The sequence below is a fragment of the Oncorhynchus gorbuscha genome, unplaced genomic scaffold, assembly GCF_021184085.1.
Source record: "Oncorhynchus gorbuscha isolate QuinsamMale2020 ecotype Even-year unplaced genomic scaffold, OgorEven_v1.0 Un_scaffold_2053, whole genome shotgun sequence".
Classification (NCBI taxonomy): domain Eukaryota; kingdom Metazoa; phylum Chordata; class Actinopteri; order Salmoniformes; family Salmonidae; genus Oncorhynchus; species Oncorhynchus gorbuscha.
Window position 1 is genome coordinate 45,920 of NW_025746657.1, and position 17,750 is coordinate 63,669.

General features: G+C 44.7%; 1 pseudogene; it reads left to right on the forward strand.

The window, feature by feature from the left end:
• The window catches only part of LOC124024899, a 48,114-nt pseudogene extending 45,913 nt beyond the window's left edge, over nucleotides 1-2,201 (forward strand).
• The last annotated feature ends 15,549 nt before the right edge of the window (nucleotides 2,202-17,750 follow it).

A 17,750-nucleotide genomic window follows, 5' to 3' on the forward strand; every position in this document is an offset into this window, starting at 1 on the left:
GGTTGGTCTGGGACCATCTGGTTGGTCTGTTACCATCTGTTTGGTCTGTTACCATCTGGGACCATCTGGTTGGTCTGTAACCATCTGTTTGGTCTGTTACAATCTGGTTGGTCTGTTACCATCTGGGACCATCTGTTTGGTCTGTTACCATCTGGGTCCATCTGGTTGCTCTGTTACCATCTGGTTGCTCTGTTACCATCTGGTTGCTCTGTTACCATCTGGTTGGTCTGTTACCATCTGGTTGGTCTGTTACCATCTGGTTGGTCTGTTACCATCTGGGACCATCTGTTTGGTCTGTTACCATCTGGGACCATCTGGTTGGTCTGTTACCATCTGGTTGGCCTGTTACCATCTGGTTGGTCTGTTACCATCTGGTTGGTCTGTTACCATCTGGTTGCTCTGTTACCATCTGGTTGGTCTGTTACCATCTGGTTGGTCTGGGACCATCTGGTTGGTCTGTTACAATCTGTTTGGTCTGTTACCATCTGGTTGGCCTGTTACCATCTGGTTGGCCTGTTACCATCTGGTTGGTCTGGGACCATCTGGTTGGTCTGTTACCATCTGTTTGGTCTGTTACCATCTGGTTGGTCTGTTACCATCTGGTTGGTCTGTTACCATCTGGTTGGTCTGTTACCATCTGGTTGGTCTGTTACCATCTGTTTGGTCTGTTACCATCTGGTTGGCCTGTTACCATCTGGTTGGTCTGTTACCATCTGGTTGGTCTGTTACCATCTGGTTGGTCTGTTACCATCTGGTTGGTCTGGGACCATCTGGTTGGTCTGTTACCATCTGGTTGGTCTGTTACCATCTGGTTGGCCTGTTACCATCTGGTTGGTCTGTTACCATCTGGTTGGTCTGTTACCATCTGGTTGGTCTGGGACCATCTGGTGTTACCATCTGGTTGGCCTGTTACCATCTGGTTGGTCTGTTACCATCTGGTTGTCGGTTACGTCTGACTGGATCTGGTGTCGGTCGTCTGACTGGATCTGGTGTCGGTCGTCTGACTGGATCTGGTGTCGTTTGACTGGAAATGTAGAGGAGTCCATCTGGAATAGTCATGGAACACATGAACAGAGGAGATCCCCTGAAGCAACAGGACCGACTGGATCAATGTAATAGAGGGAGGGAGATTCTAACTGAACAATCCTCTCTACTGCTGAAAATCCAAGCCGTGTTTGCCATTGAAAGGATTCCACCACACAGGTTATTTGTTGACTAGTGTATTGTTAGTGTTTGGACGACTGTGATTGTCACTCCCACATCCCTCTGCTCTCTCTCCTCTCCTCCAGACCTCCAGACCGGCGCCGTCGGGATCTATTTGGCGTGGCTAACCGTACCATCCACCGTGGTGTGACCACCTACCCTAACGCCACGTCAACTGACCTTTGGGCCAACGCTACAGAGGCGGAGTTAGCGGACAGGGAGTATGACTTCGTAGAGTGGGCAGTCAGCGAGCGGGAGCTGCAGATATCCGGTCTGCAGCCGTTCACGGTTTACAGGATCGACGTCCACGCCTGTAACCAACAGGTGAAACGCTGCAGCGCGGCAGAGTTCGTCTTCTCCAGGACCAAACCTGCAGGTTCGTACTGCTCCCTCGTCTCTCTTTCATTATACAGTAGAGCTTTGGTTGAGACTAAACATTAAGATTTGAGTTAAGTTACTCAGCACTGCAGAGTTCATCTTGATTCCTGACACTTTTCTTGTTTGCGTGAGGTGAATTCATGTGTGTTATCATGTCATATATTGTCATCACTACGAGAAGATTTTATGACTGACACTGATTTAACATATGTTCATTGAACTGAGGGGTATCCTACGAAGCAGGTTTGAGGGTATCCTACGAAGCAGGTTTGAGGGGGTATCCTCTAAGCAGGTTTGAGGGGTATCCTACGAAGCAGGTTTGAGGGGTATCCTACGAAGCGGGTTTGAGGGGTATCCTACGAAGCTGGTTTGAGGGGTATCCTACTGAAGCAGGTTTGAGGGGTATCCTACGGAAAGGGGTATCCTAAGCAGGTTTGAGGGGTATCCTACGAAGCAGGTTTGAGGGGTATCCTACTTTGAAGCGGTTTGAGGGGTATCCTACGAAGGGTTTCCTGGGTTTGAGGGGTTTCCTAGGAAGCGGGTTTGAGGGTTTCCTACGAAGCGGGTTTGAGGGGTTCCTACGAAGCGGGTTTGAGGGGTATCCTACGAAGCGGGTTTGAGGGGTATCCTACGAAGCGGGTTTGAGGGGTATCCTACGAAGCGGGTTTGAGGGGTATCCTACGAAGCGGGTTTGAGGGGTATCCTACGAAGCGGGTTTGAGGGGTATCCTACGAAGCGGGTTTGAGGGGTATCCTACGAAGCGGGTTTGAGGGGTATCCTACGAAGCGGGTTTGAGGGGTTAGTGAGCTAACTTTGGTCAACTCAGAATTCAACTCGGGATAACTGGTCATACGAAAGTGGCTCAACTTTAGCCAGGTACATTTCTATGACAACCAATCATTCAGAACTAACCTGCTCCGGGGAAGGCTAACTCAGGGCTAACTCCACTATCCTGCATTCAGAACTAACCTGCTCCAGGGAAGGCTAACTCGGGGCTAACCTGCTCCAGGGAAGGCTAACTCAGGGCTAACCTGCTCCAGGGAAGGCTAACTCAGGGCTAACCTGCTCCAGGGCTGGCTAACTCAGGGCTAACTCCACTAGCCTGCATTCAGAACTAACCTGCTCCGGGGAAGGCTAACTCAGGGCTAACTCCACTATCCTGCATTCAGAACTAACCTGCTCCAGGGAAGGCTAACTCTTGGCAGGAACTAATGGGGATCCATAATATACCCAAGGAAGAGTAGCTGCTGCCTTGGCAGGAACTAATGGGGATCCATAATAAACCCCAGGAAGAGTAGCTGCTGCCTTGGCAGGAACTAATGGGGATCCATAATAAACACCAGGAAGAGTAGCTGCTGCCTTGGCAGGAACTAATGGGGATCCATAATAAACCCCAGAAAGAGTAGCTGCTGCCTTGGCAGGAACTAATGGGGATCCATAATAAACCCCAGGAAGAGTAGCTGCTGCCTTGGCAGGATCTAATGGGGATCCTTTTTCGGGGCATAGTCCGAAAGACCATGCCTCAATAGACCATGGGGTGGAGAGAAAGACCCTAGTCTGAAAGACCATGTCCCAATAGTCCATGGGGTAGAGAGAAAGACCCTCCCATTTAACATTGATACTCTAATTTCCCATCATGAGGTTGTTACTTCCTGGCCTGTGAATGAAAGTTTACAACGTAGGTGCCCAGGTCTAGACATAAAGGGAAGTTTACAACGTAGGTGCCCAGGTCTAGACATAAAGGGAAGCTTACAACGTAGGTGCCCAGGTCTAGACATAAAGGGAAGTTTACAACGTAAGGTCTAGACATAGGTGCCCAGGTCTAGAGATAAAGGGAAGTTTACAACGTAGGTGCCCAGGTCTAGACATAAAGGGAAGTTTACAACGTAGGTGCCCAGGTCTAGAGATAAAGGGAAGTTTACAACGTAGGTGCCCAGGTCTAGACATAAAGGGAAGTTTACAACGTAGGTGCCCAGGTCTAGAGATAAAGGGAAGTTTACAACATAGGTGCCCAGGTCTAGAGATAAAGGGAAGTTTACAACGTAGGTGCCCAGGTCTAGAGATAAAGGGAAGTTTACAACATAGGTGCCCAGGTCTAGAGATAAAGGGAAGTTTACAACATAGGTGCCCAGGTCTAGAGATAAAGGGAAGTTTACAACATAGGTGCCCAGGTCTAGAGATAAAGGGATCATGGAGAAAGACTGTGACACAGTCAAACCCACCTTGCTCACTCTGGCCTGCATCTAGCTGATCTAGGTGTAATCATTCGCAAACGAGAGTTTCTATTGGACAAATCTCAGCTATGTTTATCCCCATTTGCCTCCGTTTAAGAAATGTTATTCATCAGAATCGGCGGAATGAATTCACCCTGGTCACATACAAACAGCATGATCACTGTCATAGCAGACACATACAAACAGCATGATCACTATCATAGCAGACACATACAAACAGCATGATCACTGTCATAGCAGACACATACAAACAGCATGACCACTGTCATAGCAGACACATACAAACAGCATGATCACTGTCATAGCAGACACATACAAACAGCATGATCACTATCATAGCAGACACATACAAACAGCATGATCACTATCATAGCAGACACATACAAACAGCATGATCACTGTCATAGCAGACACATACAAACAGCATGATCACTATCATAGCAGACACATACAAACAGCATGATCACTATCATAGCAGACACATACAAACAGCATGATCACTGTCATAGCAGACACATACAAACAGCATGATCACTGTCATAGCAGACACATACAAACAGCATGATCACTGTCATAGCAGACACATACAAACAGCATGACCACTGTCATAGCAGACACATACAAACAGCATGACCACTGTCATAGCAGACACATACAAACAGCATGATCACTGTCATAGCAGACACATACAAACAGCATGATCACTGTCATAGCAGACACATACAAACAGCATGATCACTGTCATAGCAGACACATACAAACAGCATGATCACTGTCATAGCAGACACATACAAACAGCATGACCACTGTCATAGCAGACACATACAAACAGCATGACCACTGTCATAGCAGACACATACAAACAGCATGACCACTGTCATAGCAGACACATACAAACAGCATGACCACTGTCATAGCAGACACATACAAACAGCATGACCACTATCATAGCAGACACATACAAACAGCATGACCACTGTCATAGCAGACACATACAAACAGCATGACCACTGTCATAGCAGACACATACAAACAGCATGACCACTATCATAGCAGACATACAAACAGCATGATCACTGTCATAGCAGACACATACAAACAGCATGACCACTGTCATAGCAGACACATACAAACAGCATGACCACTGTCATAGCAGACACATACAAACAGCATGACCACTGTCATAGCAGACACATACAAACAGCATGACCACTGTCATACAAACAGCATGACCACTGTAGCATAAGCATGAACTATCATAGCAGACACATACAAACAGCATGACCACTGTCATAGCAGACACATACAAACAGCATGACCACTGTCATAGCAGACACATACAAACATACAAACAGCATGACCACTGTCATAGCATGACCAGCACACTGTCATAGCAGACACATACAAACAGCATGACCACTGTCATAGCAGACACATACAAACAGCATGACCACTATCATAGCAGACACATAGCAAACAGCATGATCACTGTCATAGCAGACACATACAAACAGCATGACCACTGTCATAGCAGACACATACAAACAGCATGACCACTGTCATAGCAGACACATACAAACAGCATGACCACTATCATAGCAGACACATACAAACAGCATGATCACTGTCATAGCAGACACATACAAACAGCATGACCACTATCATAGCAGACACATACAAACAGCATGATCACTATCATAGCAGACACATACAAACAGCATGATCACTATCATAGCAGACACAGCATGACCACTGTCATAGCAGACACATACTAACAGCATGACCACTGTCATAGCATGACCACTGTCAGACACATAAACAGCATGACCACTATCATAGCAGACACATACAAACAGCATGACCACTGTCATAGCAGACACATACAAACAGCATGACCACTGTCATAGCAGACACATACAAACAGCAGACATGATCACCACTGTCATAGCAGACACATACAAACAGCATGATCACTATCATAGCAGACACATACAAACAGCATGACCACTGTCATAGCAGACACATACAAACAGCATGACCACTGTCATAGCAGACACATACAAACAGCATGACACTGTCATAGCATGACCACTACAACAGCAGACACATACAAACAGCATGACACTGTCATAGCAGACACATACAAACAGCATGACCACTGTCATAGCATACACATACTAACAGCATGACCACTGTCATAGCATGACCACTGTCATAGCAGACACATACTAACAGCATGACCACTGTCAAACAGCATGACATACAAACAGCATGACCACTGTCATAGCAGACACATACAAACAGCATGACCACTGTCATAGCAGACACATACAAACAGCATGACCACTGTCATAGCAGACACATACAACACATGACAAACATAGCATGACCACTGTCATAGCAGACACATACAAACAGCATGACCACTGTCATAGCAGACACATACAAACAGCATGACCACTGTCATAGCAGACACATACAAACAGCATGACCACTGTCATAGACCACTGTCATAGCAGACACATACAAACAGCATGACCACTGTCATAGCAGACACATACAAACAGCATGACCACTGTCATAGCAGACCACTGTCATACAACACAGCATGACCACTGTCATAGCAGACACATACAAACAGCATGACCTGTCATAGCATGACCACAAACAGCATGACCACTGTCATAGCAGACACATACAAACAGCATGACCACTGTCATAGCATGACCACTGTCATAGCAGACACATACAAACAGCATGACCACTGTCAGACACATACAAACAGCATGACCACTGTCATAGCAGACACATACAAACAGCATGACCACTGTCATAGCATGACCACATAGCAGACATACAAACAGCATGACCACTGTCATAGCAGACACATACAAACAGCATGACCACTGTCATAGCAGACACATACAAACAGCATGACCACTGTCATAGCAGACACATACAAACAGCATGACCACTGTCATAGCATGACCACTGTCATAGCATACTAACAGCATGACCACTGTCATAGCAGACACATACAAACAGATCACTGTCACCATGACCACTGTCATAGCAGACACATACAAACAGCATGACCACTGTCATAGCAGACACATACAAACAGCATGACCACTGTCATAGCATGACCACTGTCAACAGCATGACCACTGTCATAGCAGACACATACAAACAGCATGATCACTGTCATAGCATGACCACTGTCATAGCAGACACAACAAACAGTCATAGCATGACCACTGTCATAGCAGACACATACAAACAGCATGACCACTGTCATAGCAGACACATACACATGACCACTATAGCAGACACATACAAACAGCATGACCACTGTCATAGCAGACACATACAAACAGCATGACCACTGTCATAGCATGACCACTGTCATAGCAGACACATACAAACAGCATGACCACTGTCATAGCAGACACATACAAACAGCATGACCACTGTCATAGCATGACCACATGACATAGCAGACAGACAAACAGCATGACCACTGTCATGAGCATGACCACTGTCATAGCATGACCACTGTCATAGCAGACACATACAACAGCATGACACTGTCATGCATGACCACTGTCATAGCAGACACATACAAACAGCATGACCACTGTCATAGCATGACCACTGTCATAGCAGACACATACAAACAGCATGACCACTGTCATAGCATGACCACTGTCATAGCAGACACATACAAACAGCATGACCACTGTCATAGCAGACCACTGTCATAGACCAGATAGCACACATACAAACAGCATGACCACTGTCATAGCATGACCACTGTCATAGCAGACACATACAAACAGCATGACCACTGTCATAGCAGACACATAGCATGACCACTGTCATAGCAGACACATACAAACAGCATGACCACTGTCATAGCAGACACATACAAACACATGATCACTGTCACCCACTGTCATAGCAGACACATACTAACAGCATGACCACTGTCATAGCATGACCACTGTCATAGCAGACACAGCATGACCACTGTCATAGCATACCACTACAGACAGACATACAAACAGCATGACCACTGTCATAGCAGACACATACAAACAGCATGACCACTGTCATAGCATGACCACTGTCATAGCAGACACATACAAACAGCATGACCACTGTCATAGCATGACCACTGTCATAGCAGACCACATACAAACAGCATGACCACTGTCATAGCAGACACATACAAACAGCATGACCACTGTCATAGCATACAAACAGATGACCACTGTCATAGCATGACCACTACAAACAGCATGACCACTGTCATAGCAGACCACAAACAGCATGACCACTGTCATAGCATGACCACTGTCATAGCAGACACATACAAACAGCATGACCACTGTCATAGCATGACCACTGTCATAGCATGACCAGACATGACCACTGTCATAGCATGACCACTGTCATAGCAGACACATACAAACAGCATGACCACTGTCATAGCATGACCACTGTCATAGCAGACACATACAAACAGCATGACCACTGTCATAGCAGACACATACAACTGTCACATGACCACTGTCATAGCAGACACATACAAACAGCATGACCACTGTCATAGCAGACACATACAAACAGCATGACCACTGTCATAGCATGACCACTGTCATAGCAGACATACAAACAGCATGACCACTGTCATAGCAGACATACAAAACACATGACCACTGACCCACTGTCATAGCAGACACACACAAACAGCATGACCACTGTCATAGCAGACACATACAAACAGCAGACCACTGTCCACCACTGTCATAGCAGACACATACAAACAGCATGACCACTGTCATAGCAGACACATACAAACAGCATGACCACTGTCATACAAACAGCATGATCACTGTGTCATAGCATGACCACTGTCATAGCAGACACATACAAACAGCATGACCACTGTCATAGCAGACCACTGTCATAGCAGACACACACAAACAGCATGACCACTGTCATAGCATGAAACAGCATGACCACTGTCATAGCATGCATGACCACTGTCATAGCATGACCACTGTCATAGCAGACACATACAAACAGCATGACCACTGTCATAGCATGACCACTGTCATGACCACTGTCATAGCAGACACATACAAACAGCATGACCACTGTCATAGCAGACACATACAAACAGCATGACCACTGTCATAGCATGACCACTGTCATAGCAGACACATACAAACAGCATGACCACTGTCATGACCACTGCATAGCACACATACAAACAGCATGACCACTGTCAAAGCATGACCACTGTCATAGCAGACCACATACAAACAGCATGACCACTGTCATAGCATGACCACTGTCATAGCAGACACATACAAACAGCATGACCACTGTCATAGCAGACACATACAAACAGCATGACCACTGTCATAGCATGACCACTGTCATAGCAGACATACAAACAGCATGACCACTGTCATAGCATGACCACTGTCATAGCAGACACATACAAACAGCATGACCACTGTCATAGCATGACACTGTACAGCATGACACTGCATAGCATGACCACTGTCATAGCAGACACATACAAACAGCATGACCACTGTCATAGCAGACCACTGTCATACAAACAGCATGACCACTGTCATAGCAGACCACTGTCATAGCAGACCATACATACAGCATGACCACTGTCATAGCAGACACATACAAACAGCATGATCACTGTCATAGCAGACACATACAAACAGCATGACCACTGTCATAGCATGACCACTGTCATAGCAGACACATACAAACAGCATGACCACTGTCATAGCATGACACTGTCATAGCAGACACATACAAACAGCATGACCACTGTCATAGCAGACACTGTCATACAGACACATACAAACAGCATGACCACTGTCATAGCATGACCACTGAGACACATACAAACAGCATGACCACTGTCATGACCACTGTGGTCATAGCAGACACATACAAACAGCATGACAACTGTCAGCATGACCACTGTCATAGCAGACACATACAAACAGCATGACCATAGCATGACTGTCATATTGCAGTCTGTTGATTGAGTCTGTTGTGGCGGTCATTGAGTCTGTTGTGTGGTCGTTGAGTCTGTTGTGGCGGTCAGTGAGTCTGTTGTGGCGGTCATTGAGTCTGTTGTGGTCAGTCTGTTGTGGCGGTCACTGAGTCTGTTGTGGCATGAGTCTGTTGTGGTCATTGAGTCTGTTGTGGTCATTGTCTGTTGTGGCCCCGGTCATTGAGTCTGTTGTGGCGGTCATTGAGTCAGTCTGTTGTGGCGGTCAAGTCAGTTGTGGCCATTGAGTCTGTTGTGGTCATATTAGTCTGTTGTGGTCATTGAGTCTGTTGTGGCACATGGAGTCTGTTGTGGTCTGAGTCTGTTGTGGTGGTCACCGGCGGTCATTGAGTCTGTTGTGGTCATGAGTCTGTTGTGGCGTCAGAGTCTGTTGTGGCATTGAGTCTGTTGTGGCGGTGAGTCTGTTGTGGTCATGGAGTCTGTTGTGGTGGTCAGTGGAGTCTGTCATCTGATTGAGTCTGTTGTGGCGGTCATTGAGTCTGTTGTGGCGGTCATGGAGTCTGTTGTGGTCATGTGAGTCTGTTGTGGTCATGGAGTCTGTTGTGGCGGTCATGGAGTCTGTTGTGGCGGTCAGTGAGTCTGTGGTGGTCATGGAGTCTGTTGTGGTGGTCAGTGAGTCTGTTGTGGCGGTCATGGAGTCTGTTGTGGCGGTCATTGAGTCTGTTGTGGTCATGAGAGTCTGTTGTGGCGGTCAGTCTGTTGTGGCGGTCATTGAGTCTGTTGTGGTCATTGAGTCTGTTGTGGTGAGTCTGTTGTGGCGGTCAGTGGTCTGTTGTGGTCAGAGTCTGTTGTGGCTGAGTCTGTGGCGGTCAGTGAGTCTGTTGTGGCGGTCAGTGAGTCTGTTGTGGCGGTCAGGAGTCTGTTGTGGCGGTCATGAGTCTGTTGTGGCGGTCTGTTGTGGCTGGTCAGTGAGTCTGTTGTGGCGGTCAGTGGAGTCTGTTGTGGCGGTCATGGTCTGTTGTGGCCAGTCTGTTGTGGCGGTCAGTGAGTCTGTTGTGGCGGTCAGTGAGTCTGTTGTGGTCAGTGAGTCTGTTGTGGTCAGTCTGTTGTGGCGGTCAGTGAGTCTGTTGTGGTCTGTTGTTGTGGCCATGGAGTCTGTCGTGGCGGTCAGTGAGTCTGTTGTGGCGGTCAGTGAGCTGTTGTTCCTCCTCTGTTCTGTTGTGGTCATGAGTCTGTTGTGGCGGTCTGTGTTCACATGCTGTTGTTCCTCCTCTGTTCTTCCCCCTCTGCTCTGTGTTCACATGCTGCTGTTCCTCCTCTGTTCTTCCCCCTCTGCTCTGTGTTCACATGCTGCTGTTCCTCCTCTGTTCTTCCCCCCTCTGCTCTGTGTTCACATGCTGCTGTTCCTCCTGTTCTTCCCCTCTGCTCTGTGTTCACATGCTGCTGTTCCTCCTCTGTTCTTCCCCCTCTGCTCTGTGTTCACATGCTGCTGTTCCTCCTCTGTTCTTCCCCCTCTGCTCTGTGTTCACATGCTGCTGTTCCTCCTCTGTTCTTCCCCCTCTGCTCTGTGTTCACATGCTGCTGTTCCTCCTCTGTTCTTCCCCCTCTGCTCTGTGTTCACATGCTGCTGTTCCTCCTCTGTTCTTCCCCTCTGCTGTTCACATGCTGCTGTTCCTCCTCTGTTCTTCCCCCTCTGCTCTGTCACATGCTGCTGTTCCTCCTCCCCCCCTCTGCTCTGTGGTCACATGCTGCTGTTCCCCTCTGCTCTGTGTCTGTGGTCACATGCTGCTGTTCCTCCTCTGTTCTTCCCCCCTCTGCTCTGTGTTCACATGCTGCTGTTCCTCCTCTGTTCTTCCCCCTCTGTGTTCTGCTGTTCCTCCTGTCCCTCTCTGTAATCCCCACATTTGAAAATGACTGCACAGTGGAACTTCAGTATGGTTTAATACAGTCATGTTATGGATAGGAGCGGGAAAGAGCTAGGTGAAGACTGCATTAATATGTAATAACAACAATAGCAGCCTATTTCACACCATAGCTCGCTGAATTTGCAAGGTTACTTTTCACCCATTATGAAATGAAAATGTGGCACTGACTCGCCTGCACATGGATTGGTGTTTCAGCATTGTCTCAATGAAGAGTTGGGCGTTCGACTGGAGCTATCCGGTAGGGGGACGAGCAATATCCACCATCGTAGTACGGATGAAGCCTGAGATGGAATGTGAAGCGAACTGAAGCTGGTGAACTGAAGCTGGTAACTTTATTAAAGCAGGAGGAGATTTAGCTTGCTTCACAGTAAACCCCTCAGGAATGTGAAGCTGGTGAACTGAAGCTGGGTAACTTTATTGAAGCCTGAGGAGATTTAGCTTGCTTCACTGTAAACCCCTCAGGAATGTGAAGCGAACTGAAGCTGGGTAACTTTATTAAAGCCTGAGGAGATTTAGCTTGCTTCATAGTAAACCCCTCAGGAATGTGTGAACTGAAGCTGTGAACTGAAGCTGGGTAACTTTATTAAAAGCCTGAGGAGATTTAGCTTGCTTCATAGTAAACCCCTCAATGGAATGTGAACTGAGCTGGTGAACTGAAGCTGGGTAACTTTATTAAAGCCTGAGGAGATTTAGCTTGCTTCATAGTAAACCCCTCAGGAATGTGAAGCTGGTGAACTGAAGCTGGGTAACTTTATTAAAGCCTGAGGAGATTTAGCTTGCTTCATAGTAAACCCTCAGGAATGTGAAGCTGGTGACCTGAAGCTGGTGAACTGAAGCTGGGTAACTTTATTAAAGCCTGAGGAGATTTAGCTTGCTTCATAGTAAACCCCTCAGGAATGTGAAACTGAAGCTGGTGAACTGGTGGGTAACTTTATTAAAGCCTGAGGAGATTTAGCTTGCTTCATAGTAAACCCTCAGGAATGTGAAGCTGGTGAACTGAAGCTGGTAACTTTATTAAAGCCTGAGGAGATTTAGCTTGCTTCACAGTAAACCCCTCAGGAATGTGAAGCGAACTGAAGCTGGTGAACTGAAGCTGGGTAACTTTATTAAAGCAGGAGGAGATTTAGCTTGCTTCATAGTAAACCCCTCAGGAATGTGAAGCTGGTGAACTGGAAGCTGGTAACTTTATTAAAGCCTGAGGAGATTTAGCTTGCTTCATAGTAAACCCCTCAGGAATGTGAATGTGAAGCTGGTGAACTGAAGCTGGGTAACTTTATTAAAGCCTGAGGAGATTTAGCTTGCTTCATAGTAAACCCTCAGGAATGTGAACTGAAGCTGGTGAACTGAAGCTGGTAACTTTATTAAAGCCTGAGGAGATTTAGCTTGCTTCATAATAAACCCTCAGGAATGTGAAGCTGGTGAACTGAAGCTGGGTAACTTTATTAAAGCCTGAGGAGATTTAGCTTGCTTCATAGTAAACCCTCAGGAATGTGAAGCTGAACTGAAGCTGGGTAACTTTATTAAAGCCTGAGGAGATTTAGCTTGCTTCATAGTAAACCCTCAGGAATGTGAAGTGAACTGAAGCTGGTGAACTGAAGCTGGGTAACTTTATTAAAGCCTGAGGAGATTTAGCTTGCTTCATAGTAAAACCCTCAGGAATGTGAAGCTGAACTGAAGCTGGTGAACTGAAGCTGGGTAACTTTATTAAAGCCTGAGGAGATTTAGCTTGCTTCATAGTAAACCCCTCAGGAATGTGAAGCTGGTGAACTGAAGCTGGTAACTTTATTAAAGCCTGAGGAGATTTAGCTTGCTTCATAGTAAACCCCTCAGGAATGTGAAGCTGGTGAACTGAAGCTGGTAACTTTATTAAAGCTTTAGCTTGCTTCATAGCCCCAGGAATGGTGAACTGAAGCTGGTAACTTTATTAAAGCCTGAGGAATTTAGCTTGCTTCATAGTAAACCCCTCAGGAATGTGAAGCTGGTGAACTGAAGCTGGTTAACTTTATTAAAGCCTGAGGAGATTTAGCTTGCTTCACAGTAAACCCCTCAGGTGTGGTCCATATGTAACATGAACTGTCTCGTAAACAGGGAAGGCTGGAGGACATCCCAGGCCCAGTGATCTGGAGCCTGAGGATGATTTAGCTCCTCCGCTGGCCTGAACCCTCGTCCCCCAACGCCCATCCTCAGGAATGAGATCAAGTTCAGACTGGGCACTGAGGCTGAGACACACCTTCCACTAAATGGTGGTGAGGATGATGACTTGATCGTTGACATTGTAAACCCCTCAGTGAATGTGAGGATGCTGGTGACATTGTATGCTGGGCCGTAACTTTATTAAAGCAGGAGGAGGATTTAGCTTGCTTCATAGGGGGGTAACCCAGTAAGTTGGTGTGAGGCTGATGACTGAACTGAATTGTATGGGGGGTAACTTTAGTGTTGGTGGAGGATGATGACTGATCGTTGACATTGTAATGGGGGTAACCCAGTCAGTGTTGGTGGTGAGGATGATGACTGATCGTGAACTGAAGCTGGTTGACTTTATTAAAGTAGGGTGGTGAGGATGATGACTGATCGTTGACATTGTAGGGGGGTGACCCCTAATGTTGGTGTGAGGATGATGACTGTTCGTGTCATTGTATGGGGGGCGTAACCAGTAATGTTGGTGTGAGGATGATGACTGATCGTTGACATTGTGATGGGGGTAACCCAGTAATGTTGGTGGTGAGGATGATGACTGATCGTTGACATTGTATGGGGGTAACCCAGTAATGTTGGTGGTGAGGATGATGACTGATCGTTGACATTGTAAGATAACCCAGACTGTTGGTGTGAGGATGATGACTGATCGTTGACATTGTATGGGGGTAACCCAAATGTTGGTGGTGAGGATGATGACTGATCGTTGACATTGTATGGGGGCCGTAACCCAGTAATGTTGGTGGTGAGGATGATGACTGATCGTTGACATTGTATGGGGGGTAACCCAGTAATGTTGGTGGTGAATGATGACTGATCCATTGTAAACCCAGTTGGTGGTGAGGATGATGACTGATCGTTGACATTGTATGGGGGGGGGGTAACCCAGTAATGTTGGTGGTGAGGATGATGACTGATCGTTGACATTGTATGGGGGGCCGTAACCCAGTAATGTTGGTGTGAGGATGATGACTGATCGTTGACATTGTATGGGGGGTAACCCAGTAATGTTGGTGGTGAGGATGATGACTGATCGTTGACATTGTGATGGGGGGTAACCCAGTAATGTTGGTGGTGAGGATGATGACTGATCGTTGACATTGTATGGGGGGGGGTAACCCAGTAATGTTGGTGGTGAGGATGATGACTGATCGTTGACATTGTATGGGGGGGTAACCCAGTAATGTTGGTGTGATGCAGGACAGCTGCTCAGTGGAGAGTTAGCTAACGGCCTGCAGCCGTGTGGTTGAAGCAGGAGTCTTAACAGCGTGTTTCTCTGTCTGTCCAGTCAGAGAAGCATGAGTGTGTGTCTCGCCAGCTGTATCGAGAGCAGCATGGTGCCAGGCTCAGTAACCTTGGACCTGGTAACTACTCTGCCCGGGTCAGAGCCACCTCCCTGGCAGGCAACGGATCCTGGACTGAACCCATCTCCTTCTACGTGGTACAGGCCCAACGTAAGATCTCATCATCACCCACTATTCAACACTACATAACTACGTCTCTCATGGGGGAATTCACTGTCATACAACAGGAATACCTTATCACGTTAGTTAATACCAGTGTGTATATAATACCTTATCACATGTTAGTTAGTTAACACCAGTGTGTATATAATACCTTATCACGTTAGTTAATATCAGTGTGAATATAATACCTTATCACATGTTAGTTAATACCAGTGTGTATATAATACCTTATCACATGTTAGTTAATACCAGTGTGTATATAATACCTTATCACATGTTAGTTAATACCAGTGTGTATATAATACCTTATCACATGTTAGTTAATACCAGTGTGTATATAACACCTTATCACATGTTAGTTAATACCAGTGTGTATATAATACCTTATCACATGTTAGTTAGTTAACACCAGTGTGTATATAATACCTTATCACGTTAGTTAATACCAGTGTGTATATAATACCTTATCACATGTTAGTTAGTTAGTTAACACCAGTGTGTATATAATACCTTATCACATGTTAGTTAGTTAGTTAACACCAGTGTGTATATAATACCTTATCACATGTTAGTTAGTTAATATCAGTGTGTATATATTACCTTATCACGTTAGTTAATATCAGTGTGTATATAATACCTTATCACGTTAGTTAATATCAGTGTGTATATAATACCTTATCACGTTAGTTAATACCAGTGTGTATATAATACCTTATCACGTTAGTTAATATCAGTGTGTATATAATACCTTATCACATGTTAGTTAGTTAACACCAGTGTGTATATAATACCTTATCACGTTAGTTAGTTAGTTAACACCAGTGTGTATATAATACCTTATCACGTTAGTTAATATCAGTGTGTATATAATACCTTATCACATGTTAGTTAGTTAGTTAACACCAGTGTGTATATAATACCTTATCACATGTTAGTTAGTTAACACCAGTGTGTATATAATACCTTATCACGTTAGTTAACACCAGTGTGTATATAATACCTTATCACGTTAGTTAATACCAGTGTGTATATAATACCTTATCACGTTAGTTAATACCAGTGTGTATATAATACCTTATCACATGTTAGTTAACACCAGTGTGTATATAATACCTTATCACGTTAGTTAATATCAGTGTGTATATAATACCTTATCATGTTAGTTAGTTAGTTAACACCAGTGTGTATATAATACCTTATCACGTTAGTTAACACCAGTGTGTATATAATACCTTATCACGTTAGTTAATACCAGTGTGTATATAATACCTTATCACGTTAGTTAATACCAGTGTGTATATAATACCTTATCACGTTAGTTAATATCAGTGTGTATATAATACCTTATCATGTTAGTTAGTTAGTTAACACCAGTGTGTATATAATACCTTATCACGTTAGTTAACACCAGTGTGTATATAATACCTTATCACGTTAGTTAATACCAGTGTGTATATAATACCTTATCACGTTAGTTAATACCAGTGTGTATATAATACCTTATCACGTTAGTTAATATCAGTGTGTATATAATACCTTATCACATGTTAGTTAGTTAGTTAACACCAGTGTGTATATAATACCTTATCACATGTTAGTTAGTTAGTTAACACCAGTGTGTATATAATACCTTATCACATGTTAGTTAGTTAATATCAGTGTGTATATATTACCTTATCACGTTAGTTAATATCAGTGTGTATATAATACCTTATCACGTTAGTTAATATCAGTGTGTATATAATACCTTATCACGTTAGTTAATACCAGTGTGTATATAATACCTTATCACGTTAGTTAATATCAGTGTGTATATAATACCTTATCATATGTTAGTTAGTTAACACCAGTGTGTATATAATACCTTATCACGTTAGTTAGTTAGTTAACACCAGTGTGTATATAATACCTTATCACGTTAGTTAATATCAGTATGTATATAATACCTTATCACATGTTAGTTAGTTAACACCAGTGTGTATATAATACCTTATCACATGTTAGTTAGTTAACACCAGTGTGTATATAATACCTTATCACGTTAGTTAACACCAGTGTGTATATAATACCTTATCACGTTAGTTAATACCAGTGTGTATATAATACCTTATCACGTTAGTTAATACCAGTGTGTATATAATACCTTATCACATGTTAGTTAACACCAGTGTGTATATAATACCTTATCACGTTAGTTAATATCAGTGTGTATATAATACCTTATCATGTTAGTTAGTTAGTTAACACCAGTGTGTATATAATACCTTATCACGTTAGTTAACACCAGTGTGTA